The sequence below is a fragment of the Marmota marmota genome, unplaced genomic scaffold (assembly GCF_001458135.2).
Source record: "Marmota marmota marmota unplaced genomic scaffold, marMar, whole genome shotgun sequence".
Classification (NCBI taxonomy): Eukaryota; Metazoa; Chordata; class Mammalia; order Rodentia; family Sciuridae; genus Marmota; species Marmota marmota.
In genome coordinates this window covers 8,274,444-8,299,118 of record NW_025999977.1, presented here as the reverse complement: position 1 = coordinate 8,299,118, position 24,675 = coordinate 8,274,444, and the positions used below count along the sequence as shown (strand labels likewise).

At 36.0% G+C, this 24,675-nt stretch overlaps 1 protein-coding gene across 6 annotated transcripts in view; it reads left to right on the top strand.

Moving 5' to 3' along the window:
* Window positions 1-5,340: 5,340 nt before the first annotated feature.
* The window catches only part of Aftph (aftiphilin), a 63,414-nt gene continuing 44,079 nt past the window's right edge, over window positions 5,341-24,675 (top strand). For 3 of the 6 annotated variants that reach the window (XR_007348042.1, XM_048804215.1, XM_015479605.2), the window contains exons 1-2: window positions 21,618-21,728; window positions 22,587-22,703. The gene's annotated coding sequence lies outside the window, so the exon portion shown is untranslated. Of the gene's footprint in view, window positions 5,364-5,556; window positions 5,589-21,617; window positions 21,729-22,586; window positions 22,704-24,675 lie in introns of those variants that run through there. The other 3 variants (XM_048804214.1, XM_015479604.2, XM_048804213.1) reach the window with 3 other exon arrangements.

Genomic DNA, 24,675 nt, shown 5'->3' with positions numbered 1-24,675 from the left:
ACATAGGGGACATGAGGTTAATACCTAAATTTGGCTCCTCTTTAGTTGGCCTTAGTAACACATTGAAATAATTATCATAGAAGTGACTGGCTCATCTTCTGCTTGGTGAACAGTAGTGGACGAGGTGATGAGGGTAGCCTTCAGCGCCTCTTGAAAAGCAGTATTCAAGACCCTGCCACCTCCAGGGGCAATGCTTCCTAGACCAGTGCGAGGCTTGAGCGAGAAGATGGATCATGAACTCATCTGATCCCCCTACTACTCTATTTGGAGGTAGGGGAAAAGAGAATATTTTCTTACATTTTATTATCACACCAACAAAACCTAGACTTTGAATTTAAATTTCTATTTATGCTATCAATCTTGTAAAAATCATGTCTAGGAAGATGAGATGAAATATTATAATTACAGGAAATTCTTGGTTACATTAGTAGAGATACAAAAGTTTCAGACATAACAGTTTCGCCAATAATTTCATTTCTTCTGGTCAGGTTTTCTGTATATTCTGCTATTCATAATAAGTCAGTTATCTAAATTTGATATTACTCCAATTTTTACTACATTTATTGCTTTTACATCTGACACCTTAATCTTCCTTTTTGTGCTAGAACTTGCCTGCTACCACCTTTTTCTACTAGGAGCTGCAAGTTTTACTTCGCAACCACCTCCAATCCAAGTGAATAGACCAGTCTAATATCAGTCATTCTCCAAGATTTTTCTAATCTAAGTAGAGAGGACCATATGAGAGAAGGTATTTGTTTATAGAGGTATTTACTAATTTGGGAATTATCTGTTTAGTATTTCTGCAAATTGATTTAAAAATTCCTCCTCACATACTAAATTTAAAGAGTAGGCTATTGTTGTATTTGCACTTTACATTAATATGGAATTTAACATTTTCAGATAGTCAAATAAGTTTTAGGCTTTGGCTGCAAACTTGCCAAGTTTCCCTGTTCCCAAGTTTAATTAATGATCTTGGTAATATGTCACAGAAATTCTCAGTTTCATTCACTTATTAACATGCTACTTTAAAAAATAACACGCAATATGGTAGCCACTCTCCACGTGTGGTTGTCCAGCACTCAGAATGTGTGAGATATGCTAAGAATATGATATATAGGATTTTGAAGTCCTGGTACAAAAATAATGTAAATTATCTCATTAATAATTTAAAGGTATTTATTGCATGTTAAAAAAAGGACACTTTAGGTATATTGTAAATAATACAAATTGCCTCATTAACAATATAATGATATTTATTGCATGTTAAATATTTTAGACATATTTGGTTAACTAAAATATATTATAAAAATTAGTTTCACTTGTTTCCTTTCCATTTTTTTTTTTTTTTGGAAAATTTCTTTCTTTCTTTCTTTTAAGGGAAACTAGCTTTTTTTTTAAATCTTTATTTATTTATTTTTATGTGGTGCTGAGGATCGAACCCAGGGCCTTGAATGTGCTAGGTGAGCATTCTACCGCTGAGCCACAACCCCAGCCCCAAGGATAATTTTGAGTTGTTGATGGACTTTTATTTTATTCATTTATTTATATGCAGTGCTGAGAATCAAACCCAGTGCCTCACACATGTGAGACAAATGCTCTACCACTGAGCCATAACCCTAGCCCCTCCCTTTCTTCTTTAAAAATTCAATTACCAGAAAATTATAAATCACATATGTGGTTCACATATTTCTTCAATTCTTTTTTTTTAAGATAAGAAGCATCATACAGTTATAAATGAACTGCATGACCAAACCATATCCCAATAAATTTGGTGTGTATGCATCTCATCTATATTTTTATACTTTACTATAAAAAAGTATATCTATAAACAATGACATACTGACTTATCTTTAAAAATTATATTTTATTCATTTTTAACCTTTGTTCACTTTTCATTATTTTTACAACCTAACCATACTGGTTTATTTAAATACTGAATAGTTATCTATTTATGAATATATCACAATTTATTTTATCCATTAAAAAGTACTTATTTATGGCTGGGATTGTAGCTCAGAGGTAGAACACTTGCCTTGTACGTGTGAGGCACTAGGTTCAGTCCTCAGCACCACATAAAAATAAGATACTATGTCCATCCTCAACTAAAGATAAATTTTTTTTAAAAAAGCACTTATTTATCCATTTTTTTTAACTGAATTATAAAATAATATCATAGGTAATTATTTAGAAACAAAAAGGACTCTGGGGATCATTTGGTGTAGTTTTCTTAAGGTATGGTTCACAGACCTTATTCCATGAATGACTGTAGGAGATATAAGACATTTGAATGTCTGTGGGGATGTTTTCTACAGAACAGGCCAAAGCTTTCACTATATTCTTAAAGAGATACATGTGCTAAAAACCTGTGAGAACCTGTGATCAAGTTCCATTCTCTCATTTGACACACAAGAAAACTGAGCAAAAGTTAGGTAACTTTTAGAAAATCATGATAATAGAGACTCTTCATAGACCTATTCCATAACATTACATTGCTGGGGTTTCAGCTTGCTTATTTGTTGATTTCTTAAATAATATACTGAATTACATTTGTTTTATTTTAAGTGTAGTCGATTTTTTTTCCTTTTAATTATATCCATTATGGTGAGGAGATGTTAAAATCAGCACACCTCTGGTACTGGTGGCAATGTAACTTAACATAGATTTTTTTTGGAAAATAATATGAAGATAATACATTCATAGCCTTTTGGTTCAGTTATTTATTTATTTGTTTGCTTGTTTATTTATTTATTTATGGTACTCGGGATTGAACTCAGGGACATTCAACTACTGAGCCACATCCTTAGCCCTATTTTTTGTATTTTCTTTAGAGACAGGGTCTCACTTTAGTAGCTTAGCACCTCGCTTTTGCTGAACTGGCTTTGAACTCGTGATTCTCTTGCCTCAGCCTCCAGAGCTGCTGGGTTGGTTCAGTAATTTTTATATTAAGAAAAATTCTGAAAATTGGAGAAAGCCACATACACAAAATATTCATCAAAGTATTGATTGCAATAGTGGAATTTATTCATTTATAGGGAACTAGATATATCATGGTATTTCTACTCCATCAATTATTGTGTAGACAACTAAAATTGAACTTATATAAGATGTTAATAGGAAGAAATACTTACAACATACCATTAGGTGAAAAAAGGAATACAAAACCTAATTATTTTGTGATTATAGCCTTGTAAAAAGTGTACGCAGGAGAAAAACTAGAAATAAATACAAGAAATGATAATTGGCCATTTTATTTCCTTTCTTGATAACAAATCTCAGATAATACAATTAAGGTCATTCTTAAGTAAACAAAAACAATACTATCATTGCCTCCAAATGCAATGAATTTTAATAAGCATATTTCCCACAGGTTGATCATCTTAAAAACAGTCACAGACTTTCCTTTTTTAAGTACAATTTTGTAAGTATTAAAATGCTATCTTCAGAATTTCATTTAAGAGTATCAGTTACAGTTTGGTTGATTGTACTCATAAGTCAGTTGGCCAAATAGCTACTCAAATCCATAGACAAAGTTGGAAGTTGATCTTTTTAATTGTTGCTTTTAAGAGGCTAGAACTGGTTTCTACATTTACCTGATAAAAATCATCATTTTATAATCACATGTTACATATGAAATCAGGAAGATATTTTCCTAGCAGCAGGGTTTTCTTTTTAATTTTTCTAGGTCCCCCCCCCCTTTGTGTGTGTGTATGTGGTGTGGGGAGGGTTACTGGGAATTACCCAAGAGCAGTTTCCCACTGAGCTACATCCACAACCCTTTTTTATTTTTGAGACTGGGTCTTTCTAAGTTACCCAAACTGGCCTCAAACTTGAGATCCTCCTACCTTAGCTTCCCGAATAGCTGGGATTACAAGTGTGTGCCACTACATCAGGCAATTAACGTTCTGATACTTAAATTCATTAAACTTTTAAAATTCACTAAATTATTTAAAGTTCACTATTGAAACATTTCTTAGCAAATAGTCGCTGTAGGATCTTGTCTATCCAATGTATTTCTTATTCCAGTGTATTTATTAGCGTCATCAAATGAAAACAAGTATGTGTTTGTCTAAAATAAGTTCATTTCCAGTTTCTACACACACACACACACACACACACACACATTTTTGTTTCTTTCCTTCCCGGTAGATAAACATTTATAAACTTTTTTTTTTTTCCAAGCTTGCACACGAGCTAAACCAGCAGGGGGCGAAATACAATAGGAATAAATTTGACAAGCCATATAGATTTTTCTCACTTCGGTGACTGAGCAATAACAAAAAATCCAGCGTAACCACAAAGCAATTGGTACTCCAATTTAAAGTGATGCAGTCTCTGTATATCTTAGAGCAATGGAGTTGTAAAGAGACAAATGTGGGTCTGTTTCAGCGCGCCAAGTTAATTTGTCTATAACATTGCAGAGGCGGGATTAAACCTTGATGAACTGCTATTGTCCTTATCTTTCCCCTGATTTGTATAATTCCTCTACTCAAAGGGGTGGACACTTCTCTGTGACTGAAGGGTGTTTCCCATCCTTGTTTCTCTGCGTAGCTGTGAGCTTTGCTGTTTGGGAACTATTTTAAATTATTCAAATTACTGATGCAGAGGTTTTGCAAATGTGGGCAGAACGAGGACCCGACAGGGCTTGTAATTTGTGGGGTAGAACCCTGTACAATAATAATCCGAGAGCCCTATAGTCTGATTTTTACAGTGGCAGGTGTTCGAAGAGATATCATGCTAACGGAGGGGGAAAGGTTACAAGAACGCAAAGGATCAACTGCTCAGGAATCGGTTTTGACCTCTGTTACAGAAATGCGTTTAAATGCATAAATTGATTTGAAGGATCTATGAAAAACGACCATCATCTATACCTGTTAGCAAAATTCCGGATTATTATTATTTTGTCGAAGACGATCTGTTAGTTCGGCGGCTGGTTTCTCATCTTAAATTTGATTTATAACAATCACTTTATTATTTATTAAATAACAGCTTCCTCTTCTGTTGTCTAACATAAAAAAGAGGAAATAATTTAGACTGAACAAAAAAGTCGCTTTCGGAAGCGAAAGGGGCAAGCGGATAAATGCTGTCTAGAAGGTTTCTGGTGGAGAAGATCTGGTTCTGTATTTCCAAACCTTTGCAATTTTATTTGGAGAGCGAGAGACTTAACTCTCGTGAGCTGAACATTGACGTTAACCGGCTGAGAGGAACGCCTGTCCCTCGCCTGCAGCGCCGCCCCAGCGGGCGGCGAAGGGCGGAGGATGTCTATCCCCCACACTTGGATGACTCGCAAAGGAAGTAAAGGAAAGGGCAATTTGCCCGCACCCAAAATGGCGGCCGGCGGTCAGCGCATCGGCGCCTGCGCAAGGGTAAGCTTTCTGTGACACTAATTCCCCCAGAGTATCTTCCCCCACCCCCAGCACCCACTAGCGCCTGGCCCCGACCTAGCCACCTGCGCCCGGAAGTGACGTGTCGGCGGCAGCGGTTCCCCCGCTGCATGATGGGAGAGTGTGTGGAGTGGGCGGGGGGTCTCCGCGGAGGAGGAGGTGGAGGCGGCGGCGGCGGNCCCATCGCGGCCGCCCCGGACGAGCCAGGTAAGCGCTGCCGCGAGGATTCCCCGGCCGCACCGAGGGATAGGATGAGGGGGCCCGGCCCGGCCCAGCGGCCGGCCCCTCGCCCTGGACCGAAGCACCTGCTCGCCGCGGAGCCGGGGCTGTGGGGACGGAGCCGGCTCTGAGGGCCTGCGGGTTTCGGGCTCCGGCTCTGCTCCCTTCCGCGGCTGGTGCGGGGACGCCGCTGGCGGCGCCCGAAACGCACCGCACCCTCCTTGCCACCCCGGGCACGAGCCGGGGGTGTGTGAGCCGTTCCCTCCCTGGCCGCCGCTGTCTCGCCCTGCCCCTTGGTTTCCACCTGCCTGCAGCTCCGCGCCGGCCGCTCCCTCCCGAGAGCTGTTTGAGAAGTTTGGGGCTTCGCTCGGGCTTCCTCCTTCTCCCTCCCCCTCCCTCGTGACAGGTGTAAACACGCCGGCTTCGCGGAGGCCTGTGGCCGGCCGCAACCGAAGTGTGCTGCTTCCGAGAGTCTCTAAAACACGCCGATTTCGAATCCTCCAGCAGGCAGAGAGAGAGCCCTAAAGCTCAAGCCTTCTTTTCAGAGAGGACCTTTTCTGCTTTCTTCTTGCACTACTCAAGAAATAATCTGCGTCTTCTATCCAGATTGCGTTCGAAAAGTTGGACCACTGTTCTTCAAGCGCCCGGCTTTGCAGGCGTTGCGTCTTGCTTGGGGCGGGGGACAGAGGGTGAGCAGCGGTGGGGTGGTTCTTCCATTAGGAAAGTAGTGAGAATAGTTTGTTGTTGTTGTTGTGGGTGATGATGGTGGGGGTGGTTTATTCAAGTTATATAGCTTGATTTCCCACTGAGTTTTTTACTGGGGCTGAGGGAAGAACTGACTCATACATGTAAAAATTTTTACTGGAGTTGGGGGTAGGGAGAGCGTGAAACAGAAGCAGTTGTTCCGTTTCAAAGTTCTCACTTGAGGAGAAGTAAAGTATAACTATACTTATAAACTTTTTCTAAGGCATAAATCTTCTCTTCCGCACAAATTCCCTCAGAGGGATTTTGTTGGGAGGGGTGGGGTAGAGTTTTTCCTTGACGTTACATTTGTTACTTTCAGTTTAACCTCTTGGAATTAGAAATATATGCTGAAGTATAGGGGAAACAAATGTTTCAGTTTTGTTCTGTTGGTGTCATTAGCATAGTTTACCTCCTTTTAATGTGGCTCGAGATTAAGTGTTGGTTTTTGTAGTAGTCATTTTTAGCACTTTGCAGAAGTACATTTGTTTAGTAGCCTTCTAAATTTTGTCCATAGAGATATTTCACATGAATTAAAAGATGGATCGTGAATAAAAACTTCTAGCCCAGCAAATGGCATCTACTAGATGCTCATTAGCTCTAGTTGTTCCTCTGTGTATGTATCAAATTAGGTGTGTCAATTGGTCTGCAAAGCACAGATGTATTTTTAAGTCATCAAAAAGCTCTTGAAAGAAATTCATTGGAAGTCAGATAATATATAGGGCACTTGAGTTGTGATGTATTCTGATCTTTTGACTTAGAGACTATACTAAAAATAATTCCGTGTCAAAACAAAGATAATGTGTCCATAATTGCATTAATAAATTTTGTAGAATCTAATTGTCATTATGAAAAATCATATTATGTAGGTCAATCCTATTATAAAACATCATTTTAAATTTAAATTAGTTTTGCTTACAGTTAGTAAAGAGCTATATGAGAAGAGCAGTGAAATTTGAGTGCCAGATAATGTTTTACTTCGTGTAGATTTTTTTTTAACTCAGCAGGCAAAAAAAAATTCTTTGAATAGCATCTTGTTGAGGAGTTGCCCCTTCTTTCCCAACCCTCTACCCAAATCTCATAAAAAGAGGCTATTTAGATATTTTTAAATCATTATGAATTCAGATCAAATATTTATATTCTGATTTAATGTTGTCTACCATTTATAATTTTTTAAAGTTATTTTGCTCTTTTTTCTTAGCACTTTCAATTCCTCCTTATGTAGGCTAGTGAACCTTTCCAGAATGAACTTAGTACTTTTGGTTTTAATCTACTTTTGAAACTATCTGACAGTATGGATTTTTATGTATGTCATTTGGTAGTTAATCTGTCCTCAAGCAGTATATGTTTGTGTGTATAGTTACACACAATGACAGATTCTTTTGCAGCTTTGTGTGATAATTACTAACACTGATGTACACTGCTTCCTATGAGCAAGGTACTTTTCTTTCTTTCCTTCTTTTTTTGTAATTGTTTTTCTTCATAGTCCAGGGGCGTGAACCCAGAGCACGATGGCAAGTGCTTAGCCACTATGCTATACCCCCAGCCCAGCAAGATACTTTAAAAAATACTTGTGAGGATTAATTTGTTTAATCCTCACAACAGTTATATAAGGTAGTAGATAATGCTATCCCCATTTTTCAGAGAGGACTCGAAGACACAGAGATAGTAAGGAACTTGCCTAATGTCAAACGATTGGTAAGTGACACAGGACCAGGATATGAACCATATATTTACTGTAAATTGAGGAGTATGTAACAAAAGTCTAAAATCTCATGGAAATGATAAACTTTGTCATGATAAAAGTTACTTTTGGAGAACTGGAGAGGGTTAAAAGGTCTCGGAGGGGTTCAGGAATTTTCAAACATATCTTTACTATCTTCAATCTGAAGCAGATTTGGTAAGAGATTAAGATTTAACACAGCTGCTTGGTGGGTACTTGATCATTTGTTTTCTCCCTGAGTTTCACTATATGCTTGAAATCCTTTGAAATTAAAACATAAAATAGCAGTCTGTCAGCATTGTATATTTTAAAAAGGGAATAGGAAGGAGTTGGTGTTATTTCTAACTTAACAAACATTTGAATTAAGAATTGTTAGCTTTTCTGGATTCCTCAGCATTGACTTCACTTGCCGGGGCTTTCCTCTAAGTGCTGCCAATTCTAACAGCCTTGTATCACACTCCAAGTTCTATTTCTGGCCTTACCCTAGGGTGGGGGCTCCTAGGTATATGAATTAGACCTCTTCCCTGGGAAATAGAAAAGTTCAGGAACTATTCAGTGGGGAGGAAAACTGGAGATGGGGAATCATTCATTGCTTATTGGTGCAGGAGAAAAGATGAAGAAAGCAAATTTAAGACTCCATCCTATCCTTGTCACTCCTATTCCAAATAACTAAATTAAAAGAAGGGCTTTCAGAAATAAATTGCTAATAAATTAAGGTTGTTCACATGCTCAAAGCTTAATTTACAGTACTATATTAGTGAATAATTCCCAGAGGACTATTACATAGTAAATCAGATTTATAATACTGAAAGTTTATTTATGTAAATACTTAAAGTAAGCCATAAAACATTTCAACTAAGTATCTGCTAACACCATTATATTTTCTTCCCTTCGTTCTTACAACAGATATTTATTGAGCACATGTTATATGTCAGGCCCTGTTCTAGGTGCTAGGGATACTGAAATGAAAAAAAAAAAAAGAATAAAAATCTGACCTCTTAAAGTTTCATTTTCTTTGTGTGCACGTGCACGTGCACACTCATACATGCATATTTGTGTTTGGGACAAATATAAGAGCAATAAGATGGCAGGTGATGTTAAATATCATGTAGAAAAAGAGTTAATTGAGGGGGATTAGGTGAGGATTGTTATGGTTTGCTTTTTTATATAGAGTAGTATTAGAGAGGGCTTAAGACCTGAAGGAAGTGAAGAGAATAAGGGGAAGAGTGGTAGAGGCAGATGTATACCTAGAATATTCAAAGACCTGTGACAGGAAAGTCCAGTGTGGCTAGAATAGAGCCAAGAAGAGTGGGGGCTCAGTGTGGGAGACTCTTTTTAGAAATTTTAGTGACTTTGTCTTTTTACTATGTGAGATGGGAAGTTATTGCAGGATTTTTGAGTAAAGACATGAGATAAATCATGCTTTAAAAGGATCTGCTGGGGCTAGAAGTGTAGCTCAGTGGGAGAGTATGTGTCTAGCTAGTATGGGTGAGGCCCTGGATTCCATGCCTAGAGGCCCCCCCCCCCCCAATAAAAGAATATCTCTGACAGCTATATTGAAAATAAATCATAGAAATACAAAATGAGAGGCAGAAAGATCAATTAGGAGTTGGTTACAGTGGTAGAGCTTTAGGATTATAGGGACTTGAATCAAGGTAATAGTAGTAAAGATGATAAGAAGTGATAGAACAAGCTGGGTGCAGCAGTGCATGTTTATAATTCCAGCAGTTTGGGAGGCTGAGGCAACAAGATCACAAGTTTGAGGCTAGTCTGGGCAACTTAGCAAGACCCTGTCTCAAACTAAAGGATAAAAAGGGTATAACTCAGTGATAGAGCACAACTGGATTCAGTCCCCAGTACTGCCAAAAAAAAAAAAAAAAAGAAGAAGAAGAAGAAGAAAGAGAAATTAAAAATCTTTATCAGAAGCAGAATTGACAAGACAAGATTTGACTTTTAGCCGGGCATGGTGGTGCAGGTCTGTAATCCCAGCAAAGTGGGAGGCTGACGGAGGTTGCAAGTTCAAGGCCAGTCTCAGCCGCTTAGCTGAAAAGAGCTACAAATATTCCAGAATTGGGGAATTTATGAGGTAAATTCCCCTTTAAATTTCTGGCTTGGTAACTGGGTGATGGTGGGATGGGGGGTATTGAGTCAGAGGATCCTGGAAGAGGCCAAAGATATAATAAGGAAGGAGAGTTTGAGCTCTGTTTCTTTTGCTCTTTTTTTGGGGGTGGGGTGGGGGGGTGGTTTGCACAGCCAGGGTCTCTTGTATGGTTGTCTATCACAGAGCTACATCCCCAGACTCCTGAGCTTTGTTCTTATTAAATTCAGTTTGAGGTCTTTGAGGAATTCAAGTGGAGGGAAGTCTAGTAGCCAATGGCTTGGCTAGACTGTAGAGATAAAATCTGGTAGTACTAGAATGTGGTAATTATAAACTTTAGGTAGATGAAATTGTTTGAAGTTTTGGGGGTATGTTGTGTAAGAAGATAGACTAGATGAAACCTAGAAAAATTTATATACTTGTCCTTCAGTATCCATGGAGAATTAATTCCAGGGTACACACCCATATGAAAATCTATGGATACTCAACGTCCCTCATATAAAATGGTGTAGTATTTGTGTATAGATTACGCACTCCTCCCAAATGTTCTGAATCATCCCTAGATTACTTGTAATACGTATCAAAGTATAAATGCTATTCAAATAATTGATATACTATATTGTTTAGGAAATAATAACAAGAAAAGTCTGTACATGTTCAGTACAGACACATTTTATTACCAAGTATTTTCAATCTGCAGTTTGAATTTGTAGATGTGGAAATTATGGATATGAAGAGCAGACTGTACTACTAATTTGAGTGTGTTTAATACTAATGAGAATTTTAAGTTTATTTTGAAGACTATTTGTATGAAAGTGAAAGTAAGGAGTAAGATTAAGTAAGTTAACTAACATGCTACTTGATTTGTATAATCAAGTAATCTTATATATTGCTTATTTGATAATTTGGAAACATTTACCTTTTTCTTGCAGCAGAAAATTAGCTGGGCTTCATAACTAACAGGCTGAGGGCAGTTACAGATAGGTACTGGTGTTTTTGCTACATTAATAGACCTAAGGAAAAATTATGTAATTATCTCCATAAATACTGAAAAGGCATTTTAAAAACCAAGTCTAATTTTTTTCTTAGTACCTGATTTTTTTCTAACAAACCAACTTAAATGAGAATTACAGGATAATTCTCAAATAGAACAAAATTTACATCAACCCAGAAGTCAGTATCTTCACAAAGACAGAACAGTAGATGTCTCTCATTACTATTAATATGAAACCTGGTATTAGTATAGCCAACACAATTAGTAAGGAAAAGCAGAGACATGAGAATTGGAAAGGAAAAGGTTACTCTATTCCACTTTGCTTATGATGTGATAGTATACTATATAACTTCCAAGATCTTTCATTTATGTAAACAGTATTTGTTAGTTATGATGAAAGTGCAGGCTCCCATTTGTATCAGCAGATAAAAAGATGAAATACTTAATAAGAAACTTAGCAATAAATATGAAGACCCTGTATTGCTAACAGATTTTACTAATGAACTTAAGAGATAATTTAACTCATAACTTTTTATTTTACTTTTTTATTTTATTAATGACTTTATTTATTTTGTGGTTCTGGAGATTGAACCCAGGGATGTTCTACCACTGAGCTACACCCCAGCCTGTTAATGTGTTTATTTTTTTAAATTTTGAGACGGGATCTTGCTAAGTTGCCTGGGCTGGCCTCAAACCTGCTATTCTTCTGCCTCAGTTTCCCAAGTAGCCAGGATTACAGGCATGTGCCACAGTGCCCAACATACTTTTTACTATTTTTAATAGTATCTTTGTTCCTTGGAAAAAATATATTACCAAGTTTTTCAAGTATCATACTCAACTCTTTAATGATTATTTGAATATTCATTACTTTTTACTTCTAGTTAAGTCACCATTCCTTGTACTTTTTTCCATATTCAGGTTCATTTTCCCATATCATAATGGAACAGCAGATGATAGCTGTCTCTTATTAGGTTTCAGAAGTTTACTTGAAGCACAGTGCAAGTTACATGGAAATAAAAAGCTCAGATTTCAATCAGATTACCAATGAGTTTGGTTTCTGGAAACGGAGAAAAGTATTTGTTGTTGCTACAGTTCATGTATTCATATCTTAAGATTCATTCGCAGAGGAAATATTAATTTTTTAAATGTGGTTTTATTTTTCTAAGAATCCTATGCATTTAAATTATATTCATAATTAGAAGTGAAGCTTCAAAAAGGAATATATTATGTCATAAGCATGGTTAGTAGAAGTAGTAATTAAACATTTCTGAAATGAAATGCCCCCAAACTATGGATGTCTGAAATATTGTATTTCAAGGATTGTTACAATAATTAAATTTAATCCTGTAAATAAATTTTCCAAGTTTCATTTTTAAGAAAAATGTTGAAAATTTAATATTGGGAACTCCTTAGTTTTGAAATCTTGATAACGTTAAATTTCTTAATGATATTCTCACATAAATGTGTACAGCACAATGATTTCAGCATTTCAGTTTGAGAAATATTTTTATCATCCCTTAGAACTTACTACAGTGACACTCAACTGTGGCTAACCATTGGTACCACATTTGAAACTTTGTAAAAATTCAGATGTTACAGTTCATCCATTCTAATTAAAAAAAAAAAAAGCAAGCAAGCTAAGGTTGGGAACCATTATTTAGTAGCCTAAGAGGGGAGAAAAACATGGAAACAAACGTGACTCATTTAATATAATAAAAGAAGGATTAGTTGAGACAGGCAACCTAATAACATAATGAAAAGAACACTGGTTTTAGTATTAGAGCCCCACTGTATAAGAACAGATTATTCAGTCTCATTGACCCTGTTGCTTCATTATAAGTGATCTCACTTCTCAGACTTTACAGAAAACTTTATTCCTGGGTTTTGAAGGCCTAATAAATGGTTTTTGGTTGTTTTTTATTTTTGTTTTTGTTTTTTTGAGTAGAAGTTGATTTCAGTTTGCAAATGGAGACTATAAGATATCCCTAGGACATCCAGGTAAATATTTTTTAAAAAGACATTTGGGTAGGTGGATCTGGAGGTCAGGTAGCTGTCAGATAGAGGTGTGGGTATTATGAACATACAAAAACAAAGAGTATAGAAGATTTTGCTAGGATAAGAATTTTGCCAGGATAAGGCCTCCAGCGTATTTAATAGTTATAGGGTGAACAGAAGAAATAGATCCATGTACAAGAAAGGATTAAATAGTAGGAAAATCAAAAGAGAAATGTCTTTCAAAAAGGTGCTTTCTCTTAAAAGTACTTTTTAAGATTTTTTCCCATTAGTAGAATAGTTTTATCTTTTTTTTAATTGCTGTACCTTTTTTTACTCACTTACTTATTGATACATTGTTTTAGATGCTTTTTTAAAAAAATTAAACCACACTAAAATAAATGTGTTTTTCATACTTGCATGAAATATCTTTGCACAACTTTTATGAATGAGACACATCATTGCAGATGAAATTGCTTAGTTTAAGAATGCACATTAAAAATTTTGATGTATTACTAAATTGCTGTAGGATGTATAAACCAATATATACTCCCACCAGTAGCATCTTTTACATTGTAGATATGGCACACAAAAAAATTTTTTTTAATATTAGCAGACCTAAACAACGAAATCATTAGAATTTGCCAAAATGTTCATATTTTGTGTGACGTGTTTTTTAAAAAGCTCCATCCTTTAAGCATCTTGCTTCTAGATTGAGGGTAGTATGAATTTGAAGGAAAAGAAATAGTGAATTACTACTTTTATGCAAAGAGAAAAAGAGCACTTAAATTTCATCAGATTGGTTTGTTCATTAAAATAGTGTAATTTAAGAATGCATTTTTTTCTTGTTAAGTACCAGAGGAAGGAGGACTTCTTTGTTTTAAAAAGAAACCCCAGTACCACCAAAAGAGAGAGAGAGAGAGAGAGAGAGAGAGAGAGAGACAGAGACAGAGACAGAGACACGAAGCCATATTCTCCTCTATTTGTGTGCTAGACGAAATAGTAGCAATAATTAGATTTGGAATACTTGGATCAGAAGGAAAGAGATTACTTATAAACTTTGGACTAAGAACTATTTCTGGTTTATAATATCAATTTAGGGGGATCATGATCAGTTTTGAAGAAAAAATGAAGTAGAACTAAAAATAACAGTGAATACTGTTTGGTGAAACTTTTTTTTTTTTTAATGTACATTAGATCATAATGGAAGATGTGTTTCTCCTGTGTATCACAAAGAGGATAATGTGTGAAAAATAATGCTTTCTATGACAATTGAATTCTAAAATTATTTCTAATCAAAGGTATTTGGTATGTTGCAAATAATGAATGTTATCTATTTTTTCCTTTTAATTACCTTTCAAGAAAAAGTAAAACTTTAAGCCAAGCAAAAGACACCATTAAAAGTTCAACCATGCATATAATCCCAGCAACTCAGGAAGCTGAGGCAAGAGATTGCAAGTTCGAGGCCAGCCTCAGAAACTAAGTGATGCCCTAAGCAACTGAGTGAGACCCTTTCTCAAAATAGAAAATGAAAAGAGCTGGGGATGTGGCTCTGTGGTTAAGTGTCCTGGGTTCAGTTCCTTCTATAGTTTTCATGTGGTTGTCAGTACAGGTTGACCCACTCATGACATTATCTACAGACAGTCATAAGCATTGTTTTGGCAAAGTTTTGTTTTATGATAATCCCCTTCAAGAATGTTGTTATGGGGTTTGTTTGTTTTGTGGATCATGTAAGATTCTATTTAAGCATGGTTTGTTTTCTGGTTTCCTTCTGTCTCTTCATATGCCTCTAGGTCACCTTTTTTTCTTAATTGATGGGTGGTCGGAGAACAAATTAAAGTAAAATTAACAGTATCTGGCAAAAACTTAATTTGTAACATAAATCTGCTGTTCCCTAGGTCATATTTTAAGGCCTTGTTTGTGAGTCATAGTATCTAGGATATTGCCTGTTAACTCAGGTAGTTGTAATTGCATTCGATTGCAGTTTTATAACCTTTTAGTAGTTGCTTCTGAGAAAGTTGCTCTCATGGTAGGTACTTATAATTGCATGAAGAGCAGCACTGTCAAATAAAGGATACTGCCAAGGACCTGCCAAGGTGTGCATCTTCTAGTTACAGACTAGACTGATGACTTTAGTTTTGAAAGTCCACAAAGTGGTTTGTGATTTGAATTTGGGAGTTGGTTTGTTTATTTTTATTTCTCAGAATATCCTGAGCTCTTGAAGTTTAACTCATCATGCTTATCTAGAATGCTAATTTAAACTGTACAGCAAGAAATATCTTTCAGAGCATGTCAGCTATTCATGTCAGCTGACTGCAGAACCTTCTGTGGGAAATTTTTCATGAAGTGTTGAGGAAAGTTGCTGGGAAGACAGAAAAAGAAGGCATGGGAAAATCAGTTGGACTTCTAGAGTAGGACCACACTCTTGTGACACTAGCTGACACCTCTTCTTATGCAGAGAAATTATCCCAAACCAAAGCAAATATTCATGTTAGCACGTCTGTTAACACACTAACAAATTTTTGTCCTTTAAGCAATGTTTTTCATAGCTTATACGTAAAGTATTGCAGCACAAAGGATTGCATTTTTTTTCTTTCACACTCATCACTTTTTACACCACTCCCCCTCAGAACACACTTACTTATTTTTGATGGAAATTATATATTTCCTAACTTAATATTGGTCGAGCACTGAAAGACCAGAGGTAGGGTTATTGAAATCTAGTTAGGGTGGGGGCTTATTCAAGAGCAGTCAGTGGAATTAATGCCCCAGCAAGAACTATAATAATGTATTCAGTCCCTGCTGTGAGCCAGGCCCTGAGGATGCAGTGGAAACTCAACAGAGGCCTCTGCCCACTAACACTGTCTTTTGAGCTCAAGTAACTTGTGGGAGCAGTTTCAGTGGAGTGCTAGGATGAAAGCCAGAGTGTGCAATGTTGAGGATTGAGTGGGAGGTTAGGAAGTAGAGATAGTGAACAGATAGGTCCCTTTTAAGAAGGTCTGTAGTGAGAACTAGAAAGTACACAGAAAGGAGGGCTTTTGTTTTGAGAATAGAAGAGTCTTGAACATTTATGAGCTGAGAAGAAAGCATCAGTGGTGATAGAGAAATTCATATAGCCCCTGAGCAGCAAGTGAGAAGAAAAGCAGGGGGTCCAGGGATTATCTGATCAAGATTGTGGATGTAAGCAAAATTTTAGTGAAGAGGCCTGAAATCTAAGTAGTTCTTGCATTTTAAATTTTATTTGGGGGCTGGGGATGTGGCTCAAGCGGTAGCGCGCTCGCCTGGCATGCGTGCGGCCCGGGTTCGATCCTCAGCACCACATAAAATAAATAAATAAAATAAAGGTATTTTAAAAAAAGAACTTCTAAGTTGCATATATCTATTCCTCTTNATCCCTAGGACATCCAGGTAAATATTTTTTAAAAAGACATTTGGGTAGGTGGATCTGGAGGTCAGGTAGCTGTCAGATAGAGGTGTGGGTATTATGAACATACAAAAAAAGATGTTGTGCCCGCCGATAACTAAAAAATAAATATTAAAAAATTAAAAAAAATAAATAAATAAATTTTATTTGCATTGTAAAGTTTCAGGGATATGAGTGTGGAGAATTTAGAGTGGTTAATTTATTCTGCTGCTATACAATTGGAGCAGAGCATACTAGGGAAAAAATTATTTTGCAAAGGCTGATGCATATACATTCTCAATGCTGCTAGTTTTGGTGTCCTTTTATCAATAGTTAGCCAATTTACCTAATCAGTTTCAAGTAGCTTTCAGGGAAAAGAGCTAGTAAATTCTCAAATAAGGTCAGTGTATATGACAGGTTGAAGGTAAAAACAGTTTCCCAGTGTAAGCAGTCTGGCTTTCTTTGGGTGATCAACTTAGGTGTAAAGATATTTTCCTGCTTATTTTTATTATTTGCTCATATTTGATACTATGTGCATTACACAAGATACTTGCTTCTTGACATTTTTGTTGATTATACTTCCTTCATCTTGTAAAAATCTTCTTTCTCCTTCCAAATTACTGTGGAAGCTTCAAAAACCCTTTTCTGAACAATTCCAAAATATTTGGGGGGCAATTCTTACAATTTTAATATTTTCTTTTAGTCATTTCTGCAGTATTTTAAGTCACTTATAAAATATTTGATTAGCTCATGATTAACAGACCACTTACTAGTTACACTACCTTTGAAAGATTACTTACCTTTAAGCTTTTACTTTTATGAGGCAGGAGGATGGTGAATTCAAAGCCAGCCTCAGCAATTTAGCAAGGCCCTAAAACTCAGTGAGTCCCTGTTTCTAAAAAAATATATAAAAAGGACTGAGGATGTAGCTCCATGGTTGAGTACCCCTGAGTTCAATCCTCGGTGCGCACACACACACACACCAAAAAAGACGAGGAGGAGTACAAGGACTAGATTAGATAATTCATATTTGCTTTTCACATGATATTGGAACCTAACAAGCACTCAGTAAATAACTTGATATTGTGTATAAGCAGGGGATTGAAAATACATCAAAGATAACTTGTTTAACAAACACCTTAAATAATACTATGTATTATGTAGTTGATGACACAGACATACAGACGATGTCTGTGATATCTTTTTCTTTTACGTTGGCAAGTTAATTATGACATTAAAAAAATATACATTCAGCTATGAGCTGGGCATGGTGGCAGTCCATAATCCCAGCCACTCCAGAGGCAGAGGCAGAGGCAAGAATATTGCAAGTTCAAGGCCAACCCAAGCAACTTAGTGAGATCCTGCCTCAAAATTAAAAATAAGTGATATAAAAGGCTGGGGATATAACTAATTGTTAGAGTACCTCTGAGTTCAATCCTCATTACCACCAAGAAAAAAAAATCAGCTTTGAAATTGTGGAAGTTACATTAAGTAGCTTCAAAGTTTGCAGCCTGTATTGAAAAGAGGATGGTAGTCCTAAAAACTAACAACAATAAAAACCTTTCTCAGTTCTTTAAGAGCATTTACTTTCAGGGGCTCTCTGTGTATTTGTTAGCCCCTATAGAGCTAATAGTCAAGAAGCCATGAAAATCTTTGTGACAGTGACATCATGGTCTTCTTAATCTATATTAAAAACTAAAAAGTGAACTAGATCCCTGTCTTCATGTGGCTCAGAGGGAGGGCTCTTATGTGGTGGTTTTGTTTTGTTTTAATGATTCTTAAGCAAAGCAGGAATGTGGGCTGGGTGGGAAGATTCATTGATAGTACATTTTGACATTATCTTCAAATTCCCATAAGGATGTTACAGAAAAGATTTTGAAGAATTTGAGCTATTGCAACATTTGTAATACAAATCAATGTTATTGCTTATATGACATTTTAATTAATTTTTCTAAAATATAGATTTTCTTTCATTGATGCTGGGGGTTGAACCCCAGGGGCCTCTACCACCAAGCTACATCCCCAACCCTTTTATAGTTTTTGAGATAGGATTTTAGTAAGTTTCCCAGGATGGCCTCAAACTTTGGATCTTCCTGCCTCAGCCTCCTGAGTCACTGGGATTACAGGGGTGAGCTACCACACCCAGCTTCTTTCTCTTTCTTCTTCCTCTTTTTCTTTTTTAAACTTACTCAGATGATTTAACAAGTGACTAATCATAAATCTCAGGCATCCTCTGGCAAAAATGTAGTGATTTGTTTGTGTGTGTGATCCATTACCTAATAGTTTGTACTAACAGTCAGTCATATAACTTCAAATAAAGTTGTCTTTCTTTTCCCATTTCTTAATCACCATTCTTCTTAATTTTGTTCCCCAGTCCCACCTCAGTCCCTATACAAATAAATTTGGAGTAAGCAGTACTGGTTGTAAGCTTTTAGGTTATCTCTGTGTTTGATTCTGGGAGATTTTTAGAGGGCCTCTTAGAGGCCATACCACCACCACCATATGAGACTCCAAAGACCTTTACAGTAGATAATACTGTATGTGGATAAGAGGGTAGAAAGGGCAAGGGCTAATTCTCTTTGAGGAATGTGCAAATAATACCCTATGTATTTCCTACATACAAAAATCTTCTCCACCCTTCTTATAAGCCTTTATTCTTGTGGTCTTTCCTCTAACTGTATAGCCAGTTTACTTCAAGACACTTATAAGAACTTTTAAGTTGGGTCTAGGGTTGTGGGTCAGCGGTAGAGCGCTCATCTTGAATGTGCAAGGTCCTGGGTTCAATCCTCAGCACCACATAAAAATAAATAAATAAAATAAAGGTATTTTAAAAAAAGAACTTCTAAGTTGCATATATCTATTCCTCTTCCCACGTTAACAAACTCTTATTGGCCTTAGAGATTATGGTCTTGGTCATTCAATCTTGGGCTTCAGATTTGTTTTGTCTTTAGGCCCACTCAAGCCTATGAAATTATAGTACGCATGTAAGTTGCTTATTTTCTAGGGATTGTTTATAAAAATTACTCTTTAGTGTATCTTTAGTTATAAATATTTTTCTTAAAGGATTTTCTTCAATGGTCTTTTAAAATTAAACAAGTATTGACTTAATTTTTTTTTGCTTAGTTGTAGATGGACAGCATGTGCTTAAGTGGTGCTAAGGATCAAACCCAGTGCCTCACACATGCTAGGCAAGTGCCCTGCCACTGAGCTATAACCCCCAACCCCTTGGCTTACATTTTTTAATGGCTTACATTTGTTTGAGGCATAGACTTAGAGTTAAAATGTGATGATTACTGAATTATTGAATGCACAAAATATGCCACATGTTCTTTTAGTAGATATTGTCAAGTAGTTTCCAAAATGCATAGAACAGTTTATCAATAAAGTATGAGAATTCTAGTTGCACCTTGCCAAAGTGGCTATCGTTAGAATAACTTTGTTTTAATTTTAGCCATTCTAGTGTGTGTGTAGTGCTGTCTTGTGATCTTAATGTACATTCCCCTGTTGACTTTGCATATGCTTATCAGCCATTTTGGATATCCTCTTTTGTGAAATACCTGTTCAGATATTTTGGCCATTTTTCTATTGGATTGTTTTTCATTGTTTTATAGAAATTCTTTGTATATTCTGGATATGAGTTAGTTGACAATTACATGTATTGCAAATAGCCAGACAGTGTTTTTTTGCCATTTTACTCTATTAATGATGTTCTTTTGATGAAATTTTAAATTTTAATATAGTCCAATTTATCAGTCTTTTTTTTTTTTTTCAGTTAGTGCTTTCTATATCTTGTTTAAAGTATTTTTGCTTTCCCTAGGGTGGTGAAAATAATCTTATCTCCTGAAAGGTTGATTTCTTTACCTTTATTGTTTGGGTCTTTGATCTATCTAGGTTTATTTTTACGTAAGATAGAGTCAAAGGTATTTATTTTTATGTTAGGTAGAATCAAAGACTTCCCCCCATGTGTGGATAAGCAGCTAATCTAGGGTCACTTGTTGAAAAGTCCATCCTTTCCCTACCTCACAGCAGTGACATTTTTGTTATCATGTGTCTACGGGGCTTTAAACCAAGACTTAATATCTGGCAGTTTGTGCTCCACTTTTGTTCTTGAGAAAACTATTTTTAAATCATCAAATAGTGTCAAATAATATTTGACTCTTTCTTTCTTTCCTCTGCCTTCCTAAGCCTCCTTTATCTCTTGAATCCAGAGCTCTCAGCCAACAGACTCACTGTCTCTTCTTTTCCATGATTATTTCATTTTTGAAGCCAGCAGTCCTTATGTGCATCTTCTTTCTGATTGAAGATTAATACTGATGCCCTTCACCCACTGTGTGCTCTACCACCCTGGCTACTAATCTGGTTTAGGACTCAAGTCTGTTGCTGATTATTGCTGTTCTGACGCTATATTAGACCTTCTACACCAGAATTCTCAGATCCCAAACCCTTTGATAATCACTGTTTATCAACCTGAAGGTCTGCTTTGGCCTGCATTTTTAAACAGTTATTCACCTGTATTGTCTCCTAGTCATTTTATAAGGATATGATGTCCCATGGATAAATCTCCAATGTACAGCAAGCCTCCCTGATTCTGTCTCCCTTCTCTAACTCCTTTTAGTTCACTATGTAATTATAAGACCCTTGTATGAACTATTTGTGTTTTCTGTGGCTTGAATGTTCCCTACTGCCAAGGCAATAGCCTTGTTTACTCCCCTCTAATAGGTCTTGCAATAAACAGACATAAAAATAGCAAGTTGAACCATAACCCTTAAACATACATACATACACACCTGTTTGTTCAGGTTATAAAGAAATTGAATAACTAATTGGGACATCTTGTGTGGATTAAGTAGTCCATTAGAAAGGATGAAGAAACAGTTATTGAGTTTGCTTTGTGCCAGACACAGTATTAAACTAGCTCATCCATCCTTTTTTTTTTCCCCCTGTTAAATAGAAGTAGCTATTTAAAACCCATCTTTTCTGTGTTTAAAAAAGTAGATTATCTAAGTCAAACTTAATTTGTAAATTCATTATACAAGTAATACTTCAATTAACATAAAGCTTCTTTTAAGTAGAGTTGGCCTGGACACAGAGGAATTTTCTGGAAAGCCTCAAGCCTCCACCATACTGTGTAGTTGACTGAAGCTTATAAAGACTGACATTCTCTTAGGTTTCTGAAGGTGAGTTGGGCCAGAGCCAAGACCTGCTGAAGAGGAGTACACAGCACCCCAAGTTCTTCTTATCAGTAGATGACTCAGTATTAAAAAATACAAATGTCTGTAGTCTGGAAGGCTAATAGAGCCTGTGTCACCTAGAAGGGGAAATAGAGTACCTTGCCAAGGTACATGAGGAGGAGAAACTACTCCCTGTGTTGTTGCCTTGGTTACAAGTTTTCTGATTCAGATTTCATATTTGCATTAGCAACTGATTTTGAAATAAGCCTTGAACCAATAAATTATTCCATTTTTCAAACGAAGCAGTGTTTTGGAAAAAGCTGTAGTTTTACCATGAACAGATTCTGCTAAAAAGAAACATCACACATGGTTCTTTAAAAATAAGGTATTGTAGGAATGTAAGATGGTACACACACACTGGAAAATAATTTGGCAGCTTTTTATAAAACTAAACATGCACTTACCATTAGTGCCCCGCAGTCACAATCATCATTTATCTCAGCAAAATGACAACTTATGTTTATACAAAAACCTGAACATGAATGTTACTAGCATTTGTATTATATATAGTATTTTTAGTAAAATACTGGTAACAACCCCAGTGTCCTTCAATGGGTAAATGGTTGGATGAACTAGTACATCTGGATAGCAAAACAATACTCAGCAGTAAAAAGGACTGACCAATTGATACATGCAACAACCAAGATAGACCTCAAGAATATTGTGCTACTTGGGTCTGGGATTGTGGCTCAAGTGGTAGAGTACTCGTACCTGTGAGGCACTAGGTTCGATCCTCAGCACCACATAAAAATATTATATCCACGTAAAACTAAAAAATAAATATATATATATTTTTTTAAAAAGAGCATTGTGCTGGGTGAAAAAAGTCAACCTCACAGATTACATAGCTCTCTTGAAGTGACAAAACTGTGGAGCTAGAGAACAGATTGGTGATTGCCAGTTGACAAGGACGGAGAACAGGTAGGGGCAGTTCTGTGTCTTGACAATGGTGATTAGTTTTGCAATCTGTAGGGAATGAAGTTGAACAGAACTAATCTAAACACAAATAAATGCAAGTTCTTTTTTTAAAAAGATAAAAATTAGATATATTAACAGTAATGTTAATATTAATATACCAACTCTGTTAGTTTCTGGTTTTGCTACTGTGCTTTTGTTGTTGTTGTTGTTGTTGTTAATTTTTTTCTTGTCACCAAAAGACCTGACAAAAACTGCATAGAGAAGGAAAAGTTTATTTAACGCTCACAGTTTCAATCCACAAATAGCCAACTTCATTGCTGTGGGAACAAAGTGAGGCAGAACATTGCGGCAGAAGGGCATGCAGAGAAAGCGAGAGCACATGTTCCACTCACCAGGAACAAAATTTAAACCCCAAAGGTACTTCCCTGGTGATCCTCCTGGAACTGCACCGTACCTGCCTACAATTAATCCATATCAGTGGATTTAATCTACTGATTATGTTATAGTTCTCATAATCTAATTGTTTCACCTCTGAACATTCTTGCATTGTCTTACACATGTGTTTTTTGAGGGGACACCTCATATCTAAACCATAATAGTAAACCATAATAGTAGCTATATAATAGAATACCATTTCTGGGAACTGGTTTAAGGGTTACACAGGACTTTATGCTCTTTTTTGTAATGTTATTTCAAAATAAAAAAGTTTTAAAATAAGATATTGTACACCAATGTTCATGGTAGCATTATTCACAATAGCCATAAAGTAGAAGCAACCTGAGTATCCTTTGATGAATAAACACATTAGGGTAATACATATAATAGAGTATTATTCACCCATAAAAAGGAGTGAAGATCTGAGATATGCTACAAAACAGATGAACTTTGAAGATTTTATGTAAAGTGAAATAAGCCTGGGGAGTAATTGTTTAATGAGTACAGAAGACATTTTGATATTTTTGAAGATAAAATGATACATTTCTAGAGACAGATGGTGGTGATGGTTGTACAACATGAAAGGTACTTAATGTCACTGAAGTATACACTTAAAAGTGGCAGATATTATGTTATCTATATAGCCACATTTTTTTAAAAAAATTAAGTATTATTTCCATAAGTAAATAATACATTTATCTTAAAGTACATTTATTTTAAAGTGTACATACCTAAATGCAGGTACACAACTCTCCCTGAATGTTTTTAAATATACTTTTAATTTTTTTATTCTGAATCAGTCACAAACTTTTTTGCAAGTTCAATACAAACAACATTTTTTTCTGGAATAGTTTGAGAGTAGATCTCCAGACTAAAGCCCCTATCACTCCCAAATATTTTAGTGTATGTTCCCTATGACCTAAGGTGTTCTCTTACATAACCACAAATTCATCAAAATCAAGAAATTAACATTGCTTCTATCTAATCCTTGGACTTCAAATTTCACAATCATCACAGTGACCTTTTATAGAAAGGGATCTAGTTGAGAATCAAATATTGCATTTACTGTTGTCTCTTTAATCTTCAATCTGAAACAGTTGTTCAGTCTTTCTTTCCTTGACTTTCATAACCTTATACTTTTAAAGATTACAGGCCAACTTGTTTGTAAAATGCCTCCCATTTTAGATTTGTTTCCTCATTAATTCAGTTTATATATTTTTGATAAGAATATTCCAGATATGGTCCTGTATTATTCTCATCACATCTCATCAGGTGCTACATGAGTTCAGTATTCACCTTGATCACTGGGAGTATCAGGCTTCACTGCTGTAAAGTTATACTTTTTCCCTTTGTAATTAATTATATTGTAGGGAATTAACTATTCAACTATCTTGTTCTTCGTCTAACATTTGATTTATTCATTGATATGCTTATATTTGGGAGAACTCAGATTGTTATTTTATTCAGTATGTTATAATTTATTTGACTTTATTTTAATACTAAATTGTCCCTGATTTTACTAGAAGGACCCCCCCCCCCC